The sequence below is a fragment of the Mauremys reevesii genome, linkage group 3, assembly GCF_016161935.1.
Source record: "Mauremys reevesii isolate NIE-2019 linkage group 3, ASM1616193v1, whole genome shotgun sequence".
Classification (NCBI taxonomy): Eukaryota; Metazoa; Chordata; order Testudines; family Geoemydidae; genus Mauremys; species Mauremys reevesii.
The window spans coordinates 205,337,753-205,357,209 of NC_052625.1; the positions used below are offsets into that span (position 1 = coordinate 205,337,753).

The 19,457-nt window shown below is 47.6% G+C and overlaps 1 protein-coding gene across 9 annotated transcripts in view; it reads left to right on the top strand.

Moving 5' to 3' along the window:
• The window catches only part of ASXL2 (ASXL transcriptional regulator 2), a 228,384-nt gene that overhangs the window by 64,770 nt on the left and 144,157 nt on the right, over nt 1-19,457 (top strand). The gene's annotated exons all lie outside the window — the stretch shown is intronic.

Consider the following 19,457-nt stretch of genomic DNA (forward strand, 5'->3'; position numbering starts at 1 on the left):
GACTCTGGTACTGATGGCTTTCATCTGTTTGCCCTCTGTACCATCTTTCCCAGTAGCAAAAGCTTCCACAGTACTGGGTGACCTCAGTGTCAGCTCACGCTGAATCGCCACTGCTCTCCTCTGTGGTGAGAACACCATTCATGCTACCAACCATTTGTACCATTATGGTATCAAGTTCTTCTTCAGTGCCAGCCAGAGTGGATGCTGTGGTTTTGCTTGGGACCCCAGTTAAGGTAGCTCTACCTCTAGAGGAGGAATACTCCTCCTCCTCACCTCCCCCTGTTATGCCCAGAGGCTATCACATCAGCCACTTGTCAAGGTCCCAGTAATTTGATCGGTATAGCTTTGACAGGGACTCTAGAGCACTTTATTATTTCCCTACATCTAGGGGTTCCAAAGAAAGCATGGTATTGGCCCTTCTGGCCCCTTACCCCTACTATCAGTCTTGGGTATATTGTGCAGCTTGGGAATTATAGCCTGCTAGGAAGCCAGCTTCTGCCTCAAACAAGAATCTTTTCATATAATGATCTATTAATTAAGCCTTCTTTTTCCTAATATTAATATTCTAATGGTCCTTCCTGGTCTCAGATGTGCCACCAAGATTATGCCTCGTTCTTCTTCGAATGATTGCTCATATCCATTCCAGTTAGGTGTGTGCGCTCTGCGTGCACTTTCGTCGGAAGACTTTTACCCTAGCAACCCCAGTGGGTCGGCTGAGCGCCCCCTGGAGTGGCGCCATAACGGCACCGCATATATACCTCAGCCGACCCACCCGACCCTCAGTTCCTTCTTACCGCCCGTGTCGGTCGTTGGAACAGCGGAGTGCAGCTTGCCTGTCCTCCGTTTCCCTAACTTCATCATAGTTTCTCTGTAAAAAATTGTACATAGTTTCTATCTTAGTTTAAGTTTTCTTGTTTTTCATAGTTTAAAATCAGTTTAGTGTAGATGGTTAGGGGGTTAGCCCCACCCGCACCCGGGACCAGAGCGTATGCCCGGCTCCCCGGGTTTCAAGCCGTGCTCGGCCTGCCGCAGGCCTATGCCTACAGGGGATCCTCATAGCTCCTGTTTAAAGTGCTTAGGAGAGTCGCACTTATCTACTAAGTGCCCAATTTGCAAAGCCTTTAAGCCTCGCACTACGAGGGAGAGAGACATTCGGCTGAAACAGCTCCTAATGGAGGCAGCCTTAACCCCTCCGGCTGCGGCACCGCCAGCTGCGCCGAAAGACTCTCGCAGCACCACCACGGCGCCGGGCCACTCTGCGGTGCCACCAAAACCGTCATTGGCACCGAAACCGGCCCAGAGACGCTCTCTCTCGCTGAGGGCGAAGAAAGGAAAGGCCGCTGCCTCCACGGCACCGCCGGCTCTGAAGCCACAGAGTGCGCCCTGCCCGGATCACCCGGCACCAAAACCTGCCGCGGCACCGGCTCCTCTGCCGCGGACGCTTCTGCCGGCACCGGCGACTCCGGCCCCCGAGAGGCCGTCGAGCCCGGCACCTGTAGCCTCCCCGGCTCCGGCCGCGGTTGAGATGCCACTGCCATCGACGCCTGAGACCTTCGAGGCTGCACGGGACCTCATTGCGCTGACAGAACCGGTTGTGCCACCGCCCCCGGCGCCACCGGTGCGGGCGCCCCGCTCCATGGGCAAGCCGTCCATGTTTAGGCCACCTGCTGGCACCGACGCTGACCGGCACCGAACCCGTTCCCGTTCTCGACGCCGATCCCGCTCCCGCTCTCGGCGCCGATCTCGATCCGGCCGTCGATCGCACCGCCGCTCGCAGTCCCAGCACCGCTCGACCACGCAGCACCGGTCGGACTCGCGGCACCGGTCGGACTCTAGATCTCCGACCCGTCACTCCCAGCACCGGTCCAGTTCTCGGTACCGCTATGGCCGCCGCTACTCGCAGAGTCGTTCCCAGCACCGATCGTGGAGATCCCGCTCGACCTCCCGGCACCGCACCGGTCGCAGGTCCCATTCTCGCTCCTGCTCTCGGTACCGAGAGGCCTCCCGGCACTGTTCACCACAAAGGCGGCAAATGAGATCGGTAGGCACTTCGGCGGAAGGCTTATCTGCTCCTCCTTGGCCCTCTTGACACGCTTCGGCCTCCTCACATGCCAACAGCTACTGTGTCGATGACCACGACTCTCAGGTCCCTTCGGGAGTTTTCCGGCAATCCCATCCTGCGGACCAGGACCCAAATCAGTGGGGTTATTGGACTCCTTGGGCCTACCACCAAAGCCAAGGCCCTCCTGTGCCTCCTATGCGCACGGTATCGCATGAGCCACGCGTCCCAGAGGCTACCGTAAGCCGCTCCCCAGTCGACACTGAGGTACCATCCGGTGCGGACGAAGGGGCTCAGCCTGCCCAGGAACCTCTGGGGCAGGAACCTTTACAGGAGCCGGATGCTGACCACGATGCCATTCTGCCCGACACTTCTTCCTTCTCCTCTCCCCCAGATGAGGCGGTGGCAGGCTCGTCATCAGCGGGTCCCCCGCCAATTGACTTAAGAGCGCACCAAGAGCTCCTTCGCAGGGTAGCACTGCGAATGGATCTCCAGGCTGAGGAGGTATCGGAAGTCAGTGATCCGATAGTGACCATTTTGTCCGTGGACGCTCCAACCTGCATAGCTCTACCCTTCATAAGGACTATCCAGGTGAACGCTGATACCTTGTGGCAGACTCCGTCGTCTATTGCGCCCACAGCCCGAGGGGTGGAACGCAGATACATGGTCCCTTCCAGGGGATACGAGCATTTGTATGTGCACCCTACCCCCTCGTCTTTAGTAGTGCAGTCGGTCAACGACAAAGAGCGCAACGGCCAACAGGGCCCGGCTCCTAAGTCGAAGGAGGCCAAGCGCATGGACTTGCTTGGTCGCAAGGTCTACTCTGCCGGTGCCCTACAGATCCGTGTGGCTAACCAGCAGGCCTTGCTCAGCCGCTACGGCCATGACACTTGGGCTGAGGTAAAAAAATATAAAGAGCTCCTGCCTCAGGATTCCCGACAGGAGTTTGCGGCCTTTGCAGAAGAAGGCAAAAAGGTAGCACGCACCTCCTTACAGGCCTCCTTAGACGCGGCTGACTCGGCGGCGCGTACTGTAGCCTCGGGCGTTACCATGCGCCGGATCTCTTGGCTCCAGAGTTCGACGCTTCCCCCTGAGGTTCAATATACCATTCAAGACCTTCCTTTTGATTCGAAGGAGCTCTTCTCAGAAAAGACGGACTCCAAGCTTCAAAATCTAAAGGATAACAGGGTTATCATCCGCACTTTGGGGATGCATACCCCAGCTACCCAGAGGCGTCCGTTCCGTCCCCAATTTAACCGCCCTTACTATATGCCTCGCTACAGGCAAGACTCTGGTCGACGGCGGGGTCGTGGCGGCCGTGGGCGACAGCCCAGCAACCAACCGTCCCAAGGGCGAGCCCCCTCTAAACCGCCGGGGCCTAAACCATCTTTTTGAAGATGCGCCCGGGGACGACATACCAGTTCTTCCTCCCAATTCCTCCCTCCTTTTTTCCAACCGCCTTTCCTATTTCCTCCCGGCGTGGGCCCGGCTAACCACCGATGCCTGGGTCCTGTGCACGGTGGAACGTGGTTACCAACTCCAATTCGTTTCACCTCCACCTTCCCACCCTCCTTCCCAGTCCCTCTTCAAGGACCCCTCTCACGAGCAACTCCTCTTACAGGAGGTGCACTCGCTCCTAGCCATCGGAGTGGTCGAGAGGGTTCCGGACGCGGAACGGGGCAAAGGGTTTTATTCCCGATATTTTTTGATTCCCAAGTCCAAAGGAGGCCTCCGACCCATTCTCGACCTGCGAGGACTCAACGCATACATGCTAAAGTTGAAGTTCCGCATGGTATCCCTCGGGGTCATTATCCCTACTTTGGATTCAGGAGACTGGTATGCCGCCCTCGATATGAAGGACGCTTATTTTCATATCGCAATCTTCCCACCGCACAGACGCTTCCTCCGTTTCACAATCGCTCACCCACACTTCCAGTTTGCGGTACTCCCCTTCGGCCTGTCCACGGCCCCAAGGGTGTTCACAAAGTGCATGGCCGTTGTCGACGCGGCATCTGCGTTTTTCCATACCTGGACGACTGGCTCATCGGGGGGACTCGCAGGCCACGGTCCAGCAACATGTCACAGAGGCCAAGGACTTATTCACGTGCCTAGGCCTACTTCTCAACATAGAGAAGTCCACCTTAGTTCCAACTCAGAGGTTGGATTTTATTGGCGCAACCCTGGACTCCGCTCTAGCGAGAGCCTTCCTTCCGCAGGTTCGGTTCCAGGCCCTTACGCAGCTGATCCGCGACCTTCAGGCCTCTCGCATGACCCCGGCCCGTGCTTGCCTCCGCCTCCTCGGTCATATGGCGGCTTGCACACACGTCACCCCGTTTGCCAGACTCCGCCTCCGCCCGCTTCAGCTGTGGCTCCATTCCAGGTACCGCCCACACAGGGACCCCCTGGATACCATACTCACCATCCCAGCGGGTGTCCTTCAATCCCTGGATTGGTGGCTGACCCCGTCCAACGTATGTGCGGGCGTCCCATTCCAGGCTCCTCAACCTTCCCTGTCTCTGACAACGGACGCCTCGTCCCTTGGATGGGGAGCCCATCTCGGCGATCTTCAGACTCAAGGTCTTTGGTCGCTGCAGGAATTAAACATGCACATCAACGTCAGGGAGCTCTGGGCAGTACGCCTGGCCTGCCAAGCGTTCCAGACTCGCCTCCACGGCCGTTGTGTCTCAGTCTTTACGGACAACACAACGACCATGTACTATATCAACAAGCAAGGCGGGACCCGCTCATCCCCCCTCTGCGACGAGGCGATGCTACTGTGGGAATTCTGCATAGCCCACTCGATACATCTAGTAGCGTCATTCCTTCCTGGCGTCAGGAACACCATCGCGGATCGCCTGAGCAGGTCCTTTCTCTGCCACGAGTGGTCGCTGAGAGCAGACATCGCTCATTCCATTTTCCAACAGTGGGGATTTCCCCACATAGACTTGTTTGCGTCCCGATTGAACCGCAAATGCCAGAAGTTTTGCTCCTTTCAACGTCTGGCACCAGGCTCTCTGTCGGACGCGTTTCTCCTTCCATGGACTCGTCACCTGTACTACGCCTTTCCTCCGTTTCCCCTCATACACAAGGTCCTGCTGAAGCTCCGACGGGACAAGGCACGTCTCATCTTAATTGCGCCAGCGTGGCCCAGGCAACACTGGTTCACCGCGCTGCTCCGTCTGTCGGTAGCCAGCCCCATTCCTCTGCCGCTTCATCCCGATCTGATAACACAAGATCACGGCACTCTCCGTCACCTGGACCTACCGTCCCTCCACCTCACGGCGTGGCTCCTCAGTGGCTAGACCAGACGGAGTTGCGCTGCTCTGCTCCCGTGCAGCACATCTTATTGAGCAGCAGAAAGCCTTCCACTCGATCTACCTACCTGGCCAAGTGGAAGCGCTTCGCTTGCTGGGCTCAAGCGCGGGACGCTATTCCTTCGGAACTCCCACTTCCGATGATCCTGGACTTATCTCTGGTCGCTCAAACAACAAGGTCTTGCGCTGTCCTCCATTAAAGTGCACTTAGCGGCCATCTCCGCTTTCCACCCCGGTGAAGGCGGATATACCCTGTTTTCTCACCCGCCGACTACTCGCTTCAGAAAGGGCCTTGATCGTCTTTACCCCCCGGTTCGTCATCCGATTCCCACCTGGGACCTCAATCTGGTCCTCAACAGGCTCACGTCTCCGCCCTTCGAGCCGCTGGCCACCTGCTCCTTGCTGTACCTCTCATGGAAGACGGTTTTTCTCGTGGCTATCACATCTGCCAGACGAGTCTCTGAGCTCAAGGCGCTCATGGCGGACCCTCCATACACCGTTTTCCATAAGGATAAGGTACAGCTCCGCCCACATCCGGCGTTTCTCCCGAAGGTAGTGTCCGCCTTCCACGTTAACCAGGATATCTTCCTGCCAGTTTTCTTTCCGAAGCCTTACGCATCTCCGAGAGAACAACGACTTCACTCCCTCGATGTTCGCAGGGCGTTGGCTTTCTATATTGACCGCACAAGACCGTTCCGCAAATCCCCGCAACTGTTTGTGGCAATTGCTGATCGGATGAGAGGCCTTCCTGTATCATCACAGCGAATCTCCTCGTGGCTCACAGAGTGCATTCGCACCTGCTATAACTTGGCTAATGTCCCCTTGGGCCATCTCACCGCCCACTCTACCAGGGCCCAGGCATCCTCCGCTGCCTTTCTGGCGCACGTACCCATACAAGAGATATGCAGAGCGGCGACCTGGTCATCCGTCCATACTTTTGCCTCACACTACGCCCTGGTCCAACAGTCGAGAGGTGACGCAGCCTTTGGCTCTGCGGTCCTGCATACCGCCACGTCTCACTCCGACCCCACCGCCTAGGTAAGGCTTGGGATTCACCTAACTGGAATGGATATGAGCAATCACTCGAAGAAGAAAAAACGGTTACTTACCTTTGTAACTGTTGTTCTTCGAGATGTGTTGCTCATATCCATTCCACACCCGCCCTCCTTCCCCACTGTCGGAGTAGCCGGCAAGAAGGAACTGAGGGTCGGGTGGGTCGGCTGAGGTATATATGCGGTGCCGTTATGGCGCCACTCCAGGGGGCGCTCAGCCGACCCACTGGGGTTGCTAGGGTAAAAGTCTTCCGACGAAAGTGCACGCGGCGCGCACACACCTAACTGGAATGGATATGAGCAACACATCTCGAAGAACAACAGTTACAAAGGTAAGTAACCGTTTTTTAGTCTTTTAGTGACAGTGAGCTTTCTCCTAATGAAGTAAATCAAGTTTTGTCATTGATCTTAAAGGGAACATAAGCAGGTCTGGGATCTTGAAAACAAACTCTTGATGGTGGTCGTAGTAGTGCAAGTCATGTAAATGAACACTTGTACAGAACCTGATGAAGTACAAGGTCCTCGTGAATCCTAGTTGTACCAAGACCTTTTTAGAGGATTGGCGCTTTCGTTATAGATTCTAGACAAATTCCTCAATCTAGAGCAGATTTGATCAGGATTTACTTCTCTGGGTTTCTGAGTTATTTTCTTCTAGAGGCTTTAATGTTGAAGGTGGGATGAAAGTCCTCTCAGCAATAAATCTAGCAGGTGTCTTAAACATGATAGCAGACTACATTGCCAAATAGATCTAACAAAGTATTATTTCAAACTTGCTGTCATTGGCAGACTGCTGTTTTGTATGTTTGCAAGCATGGTCAGAGAAAGTGGAGCAGAAGCTGTGATCCTCTTGAGCCTCTGCTCTTTTGGACTTCTCTATATCTTTTTTACTATACCCTCTATCCCCAGGTTTCTTCACAGATTAGAGAAGATGAAGCAGATCTGCTTCTCATAATTCCAAATTGGTCTTGATACTCTGTGACAGATACGGCAATTTCCTTGAAAAACCTTATAGAATTAAGCTTAAGTATCTTTGGAGTCTATTGTATTAAATGCAAAGCTTATGTATTATTGTGAGCTGGGATTGTATGTCGCTTCTCTCGGGGGGAGATGTGATGTCAGACCTGTGAGCTCAAAGGATGATGTTGAAAATGTCCTGGACAATAATAAATTTTTGGGATTTCCTGGAGACTGCCTAAGGGGAGATTAATGCTGCTTTTCAACATCTGGTTATGCAAAAGCCTTGCCTTTGTCTGCTGAGTACCGGTTCCTGGAGAGGAAAGGCCCAAGCCGTATAAAGAAAGGGCTGAGCTGCCTAGCCAGGGTTCTGGTTCTGGATCAGAGGCAGTTGTGAATTTGTAACCATAGTGAAAACCCATTTGTGCGTTTTGAAGGACTGACACCTGCCAGAGCCAGAGGTTGGAGTCAGAGTGACCTCTAGTAAGCTTTTTAGCATGCGTGTAGGTTCTTTTATTGTTTTTAATGTTCTCACCTTAAGAACATAAGAACAGCCATACCGGGTCAGATCAATGGTCCATCTAGCCCAGTATCCTGTCTTCCAACAGAAGCTAGTACCAGGTGCTTCAGAGGGAATGAACAAACATCAAGTGATCCATCCTGTGTCACCCACTCCCAGCTTCCGGCAAACAGAGGCTAGGGACACTTCAGAGCATGGGGTTGCATCCCTGACCATCCTGGCTAATAGCCATCTATGGACCTATCCTCCATTAATTTATCTAGTTCTTTTTTGAACCCTGTTATAGTCTTGGCCTTCACAACATTCTCTGGCAAAGAGTTCTACAGGTTGACTGTGCGTTGTGTGAAGAAATACTGCCTTTTGTTTGTTTTAAACCCACTGCCTATTAATTTCATTTAGTGACCCCCTAGTTCTTGTGTTATGAGAAGAAGTAAATAACACTTCCTTATTTACTTTCTCCACACCAGTCATGATTTTATAGACCTCTATTATATCACCCCTGTAACACAGCATGCACTCACTGCCGTGGCGCCTCCTGCTGGTCAGTCCGGGAATTAGCTCAGTCCAACCTCAGAGCACCTGCTGCTGGCTGGTATCTCCCTACCAGTACCTGCTTCCTTGTCTCCACCACTTCTGGCCCTGTGTCCCTCCTGGATTCTGGTGCCCCTTACCTTGGGGTGCTGCCCCACAGCAGTGCTCCCACACTCTGGGTCTCCCTCCCACGGGAACCCCCTCCTCCTATGCCTACCTTGCCTCAGTGGCTACCACCAGTTGTCATCTAGCCCCCTTTCTCTGGGGCAAACTGCAGTCTGTAATGGCCACTCATCATTGGCAAGGGGATTGGACCTGCTGCCTTTCTAGCCCAGCTGTCTCCCTGCAGCCCCAGTACCTCCTTTGACCTTCCTGCTAGGCTTCAGCCTGGGAGGTAGCCAGGCCTGAGCTCCCCAGCTCAGCGTGCCCCTTCCCCAGCACTGCTCTGCCGAAAGTACCCGGTCTCTCCCAGGCAGCTAGGTCCTTCTCACTCCAAGGCTGGAGTGAGACTCTCATGGCTCCTTACTCACAGCCCTCTTATTAGGGCCAACTGTGCCCTGATTGAGCTGGCCATACCTGTGGCCAGCTACCTAGCCTCTCTCCCTCAGCTGCTCTCACTCCTTCTGTCCCAGGAGCGGGGTAACGGCCCTGCTACACCCCCTTAGTGGTCTTTTCCAAGATAAAAAGTTCTAGTTTTATTAATCTCTCATCTGAAAGCTGTTCCATATCCTTAATCATTTTTGTTGCCCTTTTCTGAACCTTTTCCAACTCCAGTATATCTTTTATTTGAGATGGGGCGACCACATCTGCACACAGTATTCAAGCTGTGGGCGTACAATGGATTTTTATACAGAGGCATTATGATATTTTCTGTCTTACTATGTATTTCTTTAATATTGATTCCCAACATTCTGTTCACTTTTTTGACTGCCGCTGCACGTTGAGTGGATGTTTTCAGAGAACTATCCACAGTGATTCCAAGACCTTTCTTGAGTTGTAACAGCTAATTTAGACCCCATCATTTTATATGTCTAGTTGGGATTATGTTTTCCAATGTGCATTACTTTTAATTTATCAACATTGAATTTCATCTGCCATTTTCTTGCCCAGTCACCCAGTTTTGTGAGATCCTTTTGTAGCTCTTCACAGTCTGCTTTGGACTTAACTGTTTTGAATAATGTTGGTTCATCTGCAAATTTTGTCACTTCACTGTTCATCCCTTTTTCCAGATCATTTATGAATATGTTGAATAGGACTGGTCCCAGTACAGACCCCCTAGGGGGCATCACTATTTGCCTCTCTCCATTCTGAAAACTGAACATTTATTTACCCTTTGTTTCCTATCTTTTTTTTAACCAGTTACTAATCCGTGAGAGAACCTTCTCTCTTATCCCATGACAGCTTACTTTGCTTAAGAGCCTTTGGTGAGGGACCTTATCAAAGGCTTTCTGAAAACCTAAGTACACTGTATCCACTGGATCACTCTTGTCCACATGCTTGTTGACTCTCTCAAAGAGTTCTAATAGATTGGCGAGGCATGATTTCCCTTTACAAAAGCCCCGTTGACTCTTCCCCAACGAGTCATGTTCACCTATAAAGATCAATGTGCTTGCTTAGAAAGATCTGTGTGATAACTTGGACCTGATAGCACTTTCTCTGTTCATAACCTTCGAAGAGAAAGCAAGGCTTGTTTAAGCTTGCTTGGAATATTACGGTGTAGGCAGGGCACTGTGCAGCCTGGATATACCCCTTTCAGGAGGGAGTGTGGTGTGGGTCTCCACCCAAGAGAGATTATGGCTGGGACCCAGACTTCTAGAGGGACCAGAAGGGGAAATACAGGTCCAGTTGTCTTGAAACTGTGACATATGGTAGCAGCATGTCTGGGATCTATGACTCTGTGAATTGCCGTAAGTGCCAACAGCAGATTCAGACTCTGGCTAGCTGATCTTGTGTTGACAAGCCCTATCCATTTCTTTTCCTCTGGGCCCCAGTTGTGTGTCCCATAACCCTTCTGTCAAGATGTTCTTTCAAGAGTCTCCTAGTGTTTCTTCAATATGTTTGAGAGCCAGAGGAGTCACTACAAATTCTGGAATTATAGACTCCTGTAAAGTTGTGTGTGCTCTCCATCTCTGTTAGGGCTCTCTACCAAAAAATATCTCCAATTCTTGAGCTAAGATAGAAGCTGCCTCAGCTTGAGATTTGCAGGGCTTTGGAAGGCCTTTCATGCTTACAGAGCAAGGGTGTGCAAACTTTTTGGCCCGAGGGCCACATCTGGGTGAGGAAATTGTGTGCAGGGCCATGAATGTAGGGCTGGGGCAGGGGGTTGGGGTGCAGGAGGGAGTGTGGGATGTGGGAGAGGGTGCAGTGTGCAGGAAGGGGCTCAGGGCAAGGGGTTGGGGCAGAGGAGGGGTGCAGGGTGTACGAGGGAGCCCAGGGAAGGGGGTTGAGGTGCAGGAGGGGTGTGAGGTGTGGCAGGGGGCTCAGGGCAGGGAGTTGGGGTGCGGGGTTCAGGAAGAGTTCAGGGTGTGGGCTCCGGCCTGGCATTGCTTACCTGGAGCAGCTCCAAGGTGGCAGCGGCATGCACTGGTACCGGGGCAGGGTCCCTGTCCCAGAAGCGGCCGGCACCACGTCCATGCGACCCCTGGGGGAGGGGGAGCAGAGGGCTCCATGTGCTGCCCTTGCCTGTTGTAGGTACCTACCCCGAAGCTCCCATTGGCCGTGGTTCCCTGTTCCCGGCCAATGGGAGCTGTGGGGGGCGGTGCCTGTAGGCAAGGGCAGCGCGCAGAGCCCTCTCTCTCTCCCCTCTCCCTCCCCCCCCAGCAGCCGCAGGGACATGGTGCCGCCCACTTCCAGGAGCGGCATGGGACCTGCGGTGCCACAGGGGTGGCAATCCCACGGGCCAGATCCAAAGTCCTGATGGGCCAGATCTGGCCCGTTCGCCATAGTTTGCCCACCCCTGTTATAGAGTCATAGAATCATAGGGACTGGAAGGGACCTCAAGAAGTCCTATACTAAGCTTTCACCTTTTTATTTGATTTGTAGTCAAAGGGGAAGGTTTTTTGCCTTTCAACATAGTCAGCCACCTGATTGCTTTAGCTTTCAGCCATTGATAGCAATGAGCTTCTGCCCTTCCCATTCAATAAAAGGGGTTTGTGATATGCTCATCTAAACTGAATGTCTCTTCCACTTTAAGCAAAACACTGGTTATGAGTGCTACTGAACATACTGTGCTTTGAAGAATGCTTGAGTTGCAAGAGCATGCTTCCCACTGACTGCTGCTTAAATGTAGATTTTTAGAATAGTCTTGAGAGGGAAATGAGAGCCCAGTTACTTAATGATTGGACAGAGCGCTTTGGAATGTATGTGGGACTGTGTGTTGGCCAGGGTGATGGACTAGATATTTTCCATCTCTAATTTGTATGAATTGAGTTTTTAAGAGGCTTTTTCCTGCCTTTAAAAACACCATAAAATGGTTCTGATTTTTAATTAGTTTTTATTTTTTGCATTGCAAATTATACAAAATTAATGTCTGCAGCTCTGGAAGATAAAGTTAGAATTCTGCATCATGGACAAAAACAGTGAGGAAAGCAGGGTAGCTCGAGTGAAATATGGTTCTGCTGACCAAACTTTCTACCCCTAAGGGGTATCTATAATGATGGTTCTGAATAAGTTTGAACTGTAGACCTTGGTAGTCCTGGCCTGGTAGATTACTGCCATAGACAAGAGTTTCTCCTACTTGCTTCCTTTCTGCCCACACTGTGCGTTGCCAGCACCATTATCGCTTCCATCCTGCAGAGGAAGAAAGGGAGCTAGTGACTACAGTATTGTGGAACAGCTGGCAACATGGATTTGTTCATAGGGTGGACACAGTGGGTTCCCTCTTGAAATGGGGCACACTGCATCTCTGGCAATTTAGTTTTCTGCTCCATAAGAGGCCATAACTGTTGCTTCTTCCCTGTTCCTTGAGCTGTGTGTGCTGTCTCATCGCATGGCAGACTATTTTAATTAATGGGCAATACTTGCAACCACAGGGAACCAACAGATGGGGAAAAATGTAGAGAGCTAATTTTTATAATGAAAAATATCAAAACCCAGGGCAGAGCAGCAATGGACAGGGCTGTTTTTCAACTTACTACCTGCAACCTGCTGTGATTGCTTCCCCCCCTTTTTTTTTTTTAAAAGTGAATCTGCATTTTTAGCCTCGCCTGTGAATACCTATCAGATTTTCATTCCCTGCATTAGGGCCATTTAGTAGTGCCAGGGCTCCTGGCTTGACAGTTCTTTCAGTTTTGCTTAATCTGTTGAATTTAGATTTGTGACCCTGCTATAGTCTCTGTGGGTGGGTGGTTAGTCTTCTCTTAATGAGATCCTTCACTCCAAGAAAATTGCTGATCCTGCTTAGCAACATGACGCAGCTAACTGGACTTAATATATTCTTTAAATAGCAAGCTGAAGTAGTAAAGTTCTGAGTTTTGGGGTCTTAATCTGTGTTCCCTGTAAACTGCATGCTGGGGCGGCCACCCAGGAATGACTGAAGTGCCGCACAGTTGATTAGCAGAGCGGCTCACACATCCAGCCGGCAGGTGCCTCTGCCGTGGAGCCCCTGCTGCTGCTGGGACCCTTCTGCTGGCTGTGCAGAGCGAGGGCAGGAGGGGGGTGCTGATGTCAGGGTGTCCCCCTCCCCCTGCCCTTGTACTCCACCAGGGGAGATGGAACAGCCTTGCTCAGGAACACACTGTGTTACTGTTCTTTGTTCTTACTACTTGGTGCTTCCTGCAAAGCCCATATATTCTCTGTAATTTTATTCTTTCAGAGTGTTGTTTTAGTGTTTTGACTGGTCTGTGCATTTCATTTTTTTTCTCTTACATTTAAATTTAAATCTTTGAGTAGTGAGTTAATGCCTAACCTGTCCTGGCTGGAGTAATTATCCCTGTGGTACCTTTTAAAATGTATATTATATCTAGGTTTTTTTGTTTCTACTGGTGGCGCACATCTGCACATTATCTCAGTGCACATAACAAAATTTATTCTGCACATGGATGGAAAAAATTAGAGGGAACATTGGTCTTAATACAGCTTTCATTCTCTCCCTCCCCCCTCCCCCAGTAGAAATACATCTGATGACATGGTAGCATACTAATTTGCAAGGCGCTCATTTGGGGAGAAGGACTGGCTTTCAAGACCCTGGCTGATGGAAGAGGAGTACAGAGCATGGATTTCATTCTGTGCATTAGGAAACAGAATTGTCATGAGAAGTCCTTATTCTAGAACTTGATTTACCTTGATAAATATAGCAAACAGCTAAAGATTTTTTAGAAACTAGCTAATTTCACCTTGGAATGAACATAAGAATGGCCATACTGGGTCAGACCAAAGGTACTAACCCAATATCCTGTCTTCTGACAGTGGCCAATGCCAGGTGCCCAGAGGGAATGAATCAAGTGATCCATCCCCTGTCACCCATTCTCAGCGTCTCGCAAACAGAGGCTAGGGACACCATCTCTGTCAATCCTGGCTAATAGCCATTGATGGACCTACCCTCCATGAATTTATCTAGTTCTTTTTTTTAACCCTATTCTAGTCTTGGCCTTCACAACATCCTCTGGCAAGGAGTTCCACAGATTGACTGTGTGTGTGTGGAAAAAACACTTCCTTTTTGTTTCTTTTAAATCTGTTGCCTATTAATTTCATTTGGTGACCCCTAGTTCTTGTGTTATGAGAGGGAGTAAATAACACTTCCTTATTTACTTTCTCCACACCAGTCATGATTGCATAAACCTCTATCATAGCTCCCGTTAGTCATCTCTTTTCCAAGCTGAAAAGTCCCAGTCTTGTTAATTTGGCCTCATATGGCAGCTGTTCCATACCCCTAATCAGAAAAAGGCAAAAAAATTGAACCTTTTCGAATTCCATCATATCTTTTTTGAGATGGGGTGATCACATCTGCATGCAGTATTCAAGATGTGGCCGTACCATGGATTTATATAGAGGCAATATATTTTCTGTCTTTATTTATCCCTTAATGATTCTAAATGTTCTGTTTGCTTTTTTGGCTGCCGCTGCACATTGAGTGGATGTTTTCAGAGAACTGTCCACAATGACTCCAAGATCTTTCTTGAGTGGAAACAGTTAATTTAGACCCCATCATTTTATATGTATAGTTGGGATTAGGGCTGTCAAGCGATGGAAAAAAATTAAGCGCGATTATTCGGTGTTGAACAATAATAGAATACCATTTATTTAAATATTTTAGCATGTTTTCTACATTTTCAAATATATTGATTTCTATTATAACACAGAATATAAAGTGTACCATGCTCACTTGATATTTATTTTTGATTATAAGTACTTGCACTGTATAAAAACAAAAGAAATAATATTTTTCAATTCAATTCGCCTAATACAAGTACTATAGTGCAATCTCTTTACGCATGTTCATTTTCATTATCTGAGTCAGATGCCACCAGCAGAAGGTTTATTTTCTTTTTTGGTGGTTTGGGTTTTGTAGTTTCCACGTCGGAGTGTTGCTCTTTTAAGACTTCTGAAAGCATGCGCCGCGCCACACCTCCTCCCTCTCAGATTTTGGAAGGCACTTCAGCTTCTTAAACCTTGGGTCAAGTGCTGTAGCTATTTTTAGAAATCCCACATTGGTACCTTCTTTGCGCTTTGTCAAATCTGCAGTGAAAGTGTTCTTAAAATTAACATGTGCTGAGTCATCATCCGCGACTGCTATAACATGAAATATATGGCAGAATGCAGGTAAAACAGAACAGGGGACATACAATTCTCCCTCAAAGAGTTCAGTCACAAATTTAAACAACGCATTAATTTTTTAATGAGTCATCAGCATGGAAGCATATTCTCTAGAATGGTCTCCGAAGCACAAAGGGGCATATGAATGTTTAGCGTATCCGGCACACAAATGCCTTGTAATGCCGGCTACAAAAGTGCCATGCAAATGCCTGTTCTCACTTTCTGGTGAATTGTAACTGAGAAGTGGGCAGCATTATCTCCCATAAATGTAAACAAACTTATTTGTCCGAGCGATTGGCTGAACAAGAAATAGGACTGAGTGGACTTGTAGGCTCTAAAGTTTTACGTTTTGCTTTTTGAGTGCAGTTATGTAACAAAAATATACATTTGTAAGTTGCACTGTCACAACAAAGATTGCACTGCAGTACTTGTGTGAGGTGAATTGAAAAATACTATTTCTTTTGTTTATCATTTTTACAGTGCAAATATTTGTAATAAAAATATACACTTTGATTTCAATTACAACACAGAATACTATATGAAAATGTAGAAAAAAAATCCAAAATATTTTATAAATTTCAATTGATATTCTATTGTTTAACAGTGCAATTAAAACTGTGATTAATCGCAATTAATTTTTTAATCATGATTAATTTTTTGAGTTAATTGTGATTTAACTGCAATTAATTGACAGCCCTAGTTGGGATTATGGATTGACACACCACCCAAAACGCTACTACATTTAAAAAATGCTGCTCAGTTTTGAAAGCATGTATTTTGCTTTTCTAGATCATAAGACACACAATGAATTTTCTGTGTGTGTGTGTGGTGGTTTTCTGCGAAAATAGCTTGGAGTGTGCGGGAGCCCCTCCTTTTTTTTAGACCCTGAGTCATCCAACTGCACCAAGACCTGTGTTAAAACCATTAATTCTATTGGCTTCATTCTTGCTTCAGTGTCTGACATAATATTAAACATCCAGTAGTTGATGTAACATAGCTCTTGCTCTTGGTTTTTCTGAAAGCAAAACAGAAGAAAAGGGAATATTGTGTGTAAGTGAAGAAATTTGGCTGTTTTGAAATATCAAATATTTTACGTGCTCAAGGAGATAAAGCAGATGATCCTGGAATGCTCATACTCCTCCTTTGTTTATATTACCAGAAAATCGGTATGACTTTTTTACCTTTTAATTTGCAATTCTGCAAATTAAATGTACAGGCTTGGAAGGAATCAAAGTTGGATGAAGACATGAATTGCCAACATCCTCTTAAAATATATTACTCAGAGGAGGGCAGGCAACCAATAGCTAAAGAATCATATTGTTTAAGAAAATAATTTATACATTAATCTTCTGGTTCAAGCACTGGATTTGTGATTCAGAAGAACTCAGTTCAGTTCCCAGCATTGACAGAAACTTCCTGAATGGCCTTGGTCAAGGGCTTGGTCTCTCTGCCTGGTATCCATTTATAAAATGGAATGATTCTTCACCACATCCTGAGGAAGATAAATTAATGTTTGCGAAGTACTTGGTTACTGTTGTAATAGAGGTCACATAAAAAGCCTGCATATATTTATTTGTGGTAATGAGGATATTGGCAGAATTGTGGAGTTAGTGTTGGATGATTAGTGCTGCAAGGCAAACACAAAATGGAATATTAAAGAAATGTTTAATTGACACTTTTTACCCACAGAGTATCAAAACTGAATTTGGTGCTTAATTGACAGCAGTGGTGACTGACACCTGGTACTTAACCACATCACAGCACGGGCATCGGTATAATGTTTTTCCCACTGGTGCCTCATTGTAAGCTGGCAGGCCAAAGTTAGGTGTGAGATAGTATTTTGGTAGTTTTCATGTTTATTCATCCCTAGACTGAGAATAACGAGGGGCCCTATATTCCAGTCCTCTGATAAATGTTTGTTAGTTCTAAAATTGAAATGTGTGTGTTTGTTAGCAACAAAACAGGAAATGGGGTTTCATTTTACACCAGTCTGGTAATACAGACAACGGTGAGGCTTTCCAGTGCTACCTCTTCCATAAGCAAGACAAGCCATGCTGAGTTTACTTCTCATTCTTTGCCTTTTCAGGCTATGTACATCCTCTGGCAGAGACTGCTAGGAGTGCAAAAGTATAAAATACCTGGCCACAAACTATTGCAACAACGTAGGGCAATTTGCTGTTCACCTCTAATAGCTCTTAGGGACAAGCATTTTCAAATCATAGATGCAGTACTGAGATCCTGTGCAGATGTTTCACTAGTCTGTGGCTGCAACAGAACCGTCACCATCAGTGCCAGTAATGTCTTCAGGGAAAAGGAAGGATGGAAGCAGTGTAAAGACAACCTTTCATGGCTGCATCATCCAAGATGAAGGAAGAAACCTGGATCTAGAGCATCTCCCATCACCTGTAATTTTTTGTAGGTATTCAGAGAGAAGAAACTGGAAAAAGTAGAGGCTAATTAAATAAATGCAAGTGTAATCCCACTTGCTTTCGTAGAATGTCTACTCAGCCGACGGCAGCACTTTAACGTAGCTGTGTAGTCGCGGCTCCAGGGCTGGGAGAGAGCTCTCCCAGTGCTGTGAAAAACCACCTCCGCAAGGGGAATAGCTACCAGCGCTAGCTACACTGCCACTTTACAGCGCTGAAACTTGCATTGCTCAAGGGTGTGTTTTTTCACACACCCTGAGTGAGAAAAGTTTCAGTGCTAAAAGTGGCAATGTAGACAAGCCCTTAATCGCAGTCAGTAGACTTTTGGTCTTCGTGATAGATGATCTCTGAGGTGGATACATCTTAAATAGCTCCTGTTGAAATTGGAGTCACTTCCCAATGTACATTGTAACTAAGAGTTGTAATATGTTCCTATTCGGCTCAGTGAAAGACGTTCATTTTGACTTTTTTACATGTAGGCATGTCTAACTCTTGTGACTTTTGGTATAAAATATCCATTATTAAAACTGGAATCTCTTGAAGACAGATAGCTTGTAGCATATTCTAACTATACAGATGACATCCAAAAGGTAAATGCTCATGTATATGGAGTTGAGACTTTTGGCTGCATTTACAAAGTTGCCTCGTGGTTAAGCGCATGGGGATGTAGGGTTTAGTTGTCTAAAAGAAATGTAGCCACTATCCCTACTCCTTATTTGATGTTTCAGAATTTTTTTGCACCACCCCAGGGCTTTGGGATTCAGACTCTAGTTTTGAACCTGAGTCTTTCAGATCAAAGCCATGTTCTGCCTAATTGAAGATTCTTTCTTTGTCTGACCAATAGTATATGACAAGGTGAATTTTTTTCTGTTCCTCAGCTGAAGCATATGCTTCCTTTATGTACTTCCATGACATTTTTTCTCTTCTCCTCACTCATCTGAGTCCAGTTCTTTTCTTTTAACTATTTGTTGTCCAGTTAATTCACGTTAGTTGAGTTTTCCTTATTGAGCGTGATTGCTGGAAATAAGGATAGAAAATACGTTCTCTGTGTTTGAAGATTATCTGCACACTCTTGGAGCAATATGATTATTAAAATATTTGGTTTTGTCTGTTGCGCACTAGCGCATGCTTTTTTAAATTTTGCCTTCTATGCTTGCTGCTATCTAATGTTTATGAAAATTGAAGAAACTGGTCACTCTAGCCCCACTAGTGGTATAGAACAGTGATTTGTATCAGCTTTTACGTACATCAGAACGAGGCATTCTCTTCCTAGCACTAATGCCTGCAACTTGAAGTGGCCTCAAATGTGACTTATTTGTACACTAAGTGCATTCATCTGCTTATAGAGGAGTTGGTGGTATAGAAGCATGTCTGGTGGGTTCCTATCCCCTCCCTGTAATCTTTCCTTTGGGCAGCCGCTCTAACATTAAGTTTAGGTTAGCTTCTTTGTGGAGTTTGAATCTTCTAATGAGCATGTGGCCTATTGATTGATCCACTGCTCTGTCTGTTACCTGCCTTTAAGATTATCTTTCTAGGGGAAATTGGCACCAGTAGCAATGTGGGAGTTGTTCTTTCTTGCTCCCTATTGCTGCTTTTTCACAAGGACAAAAGTTTTTCCTTGGCTCTTTTAAGAGATTTGTTTTTAATTGGAAATAGGATCCAAGTTTTACTTTCTGCAGGAGATCCATTTCTATGCTTTGTTTATTTCCTAGATCACAGAGTGAAAAGCTCTGGCATACCTTAGGTTTTTGGACGGCACTTCAATTTTATTTGGGCTGTTCACAGCTATTCCATAAACTGGAATTTTTTGTACCTTTTTGTTAGTAAAAAGGCAAACACATCATAACA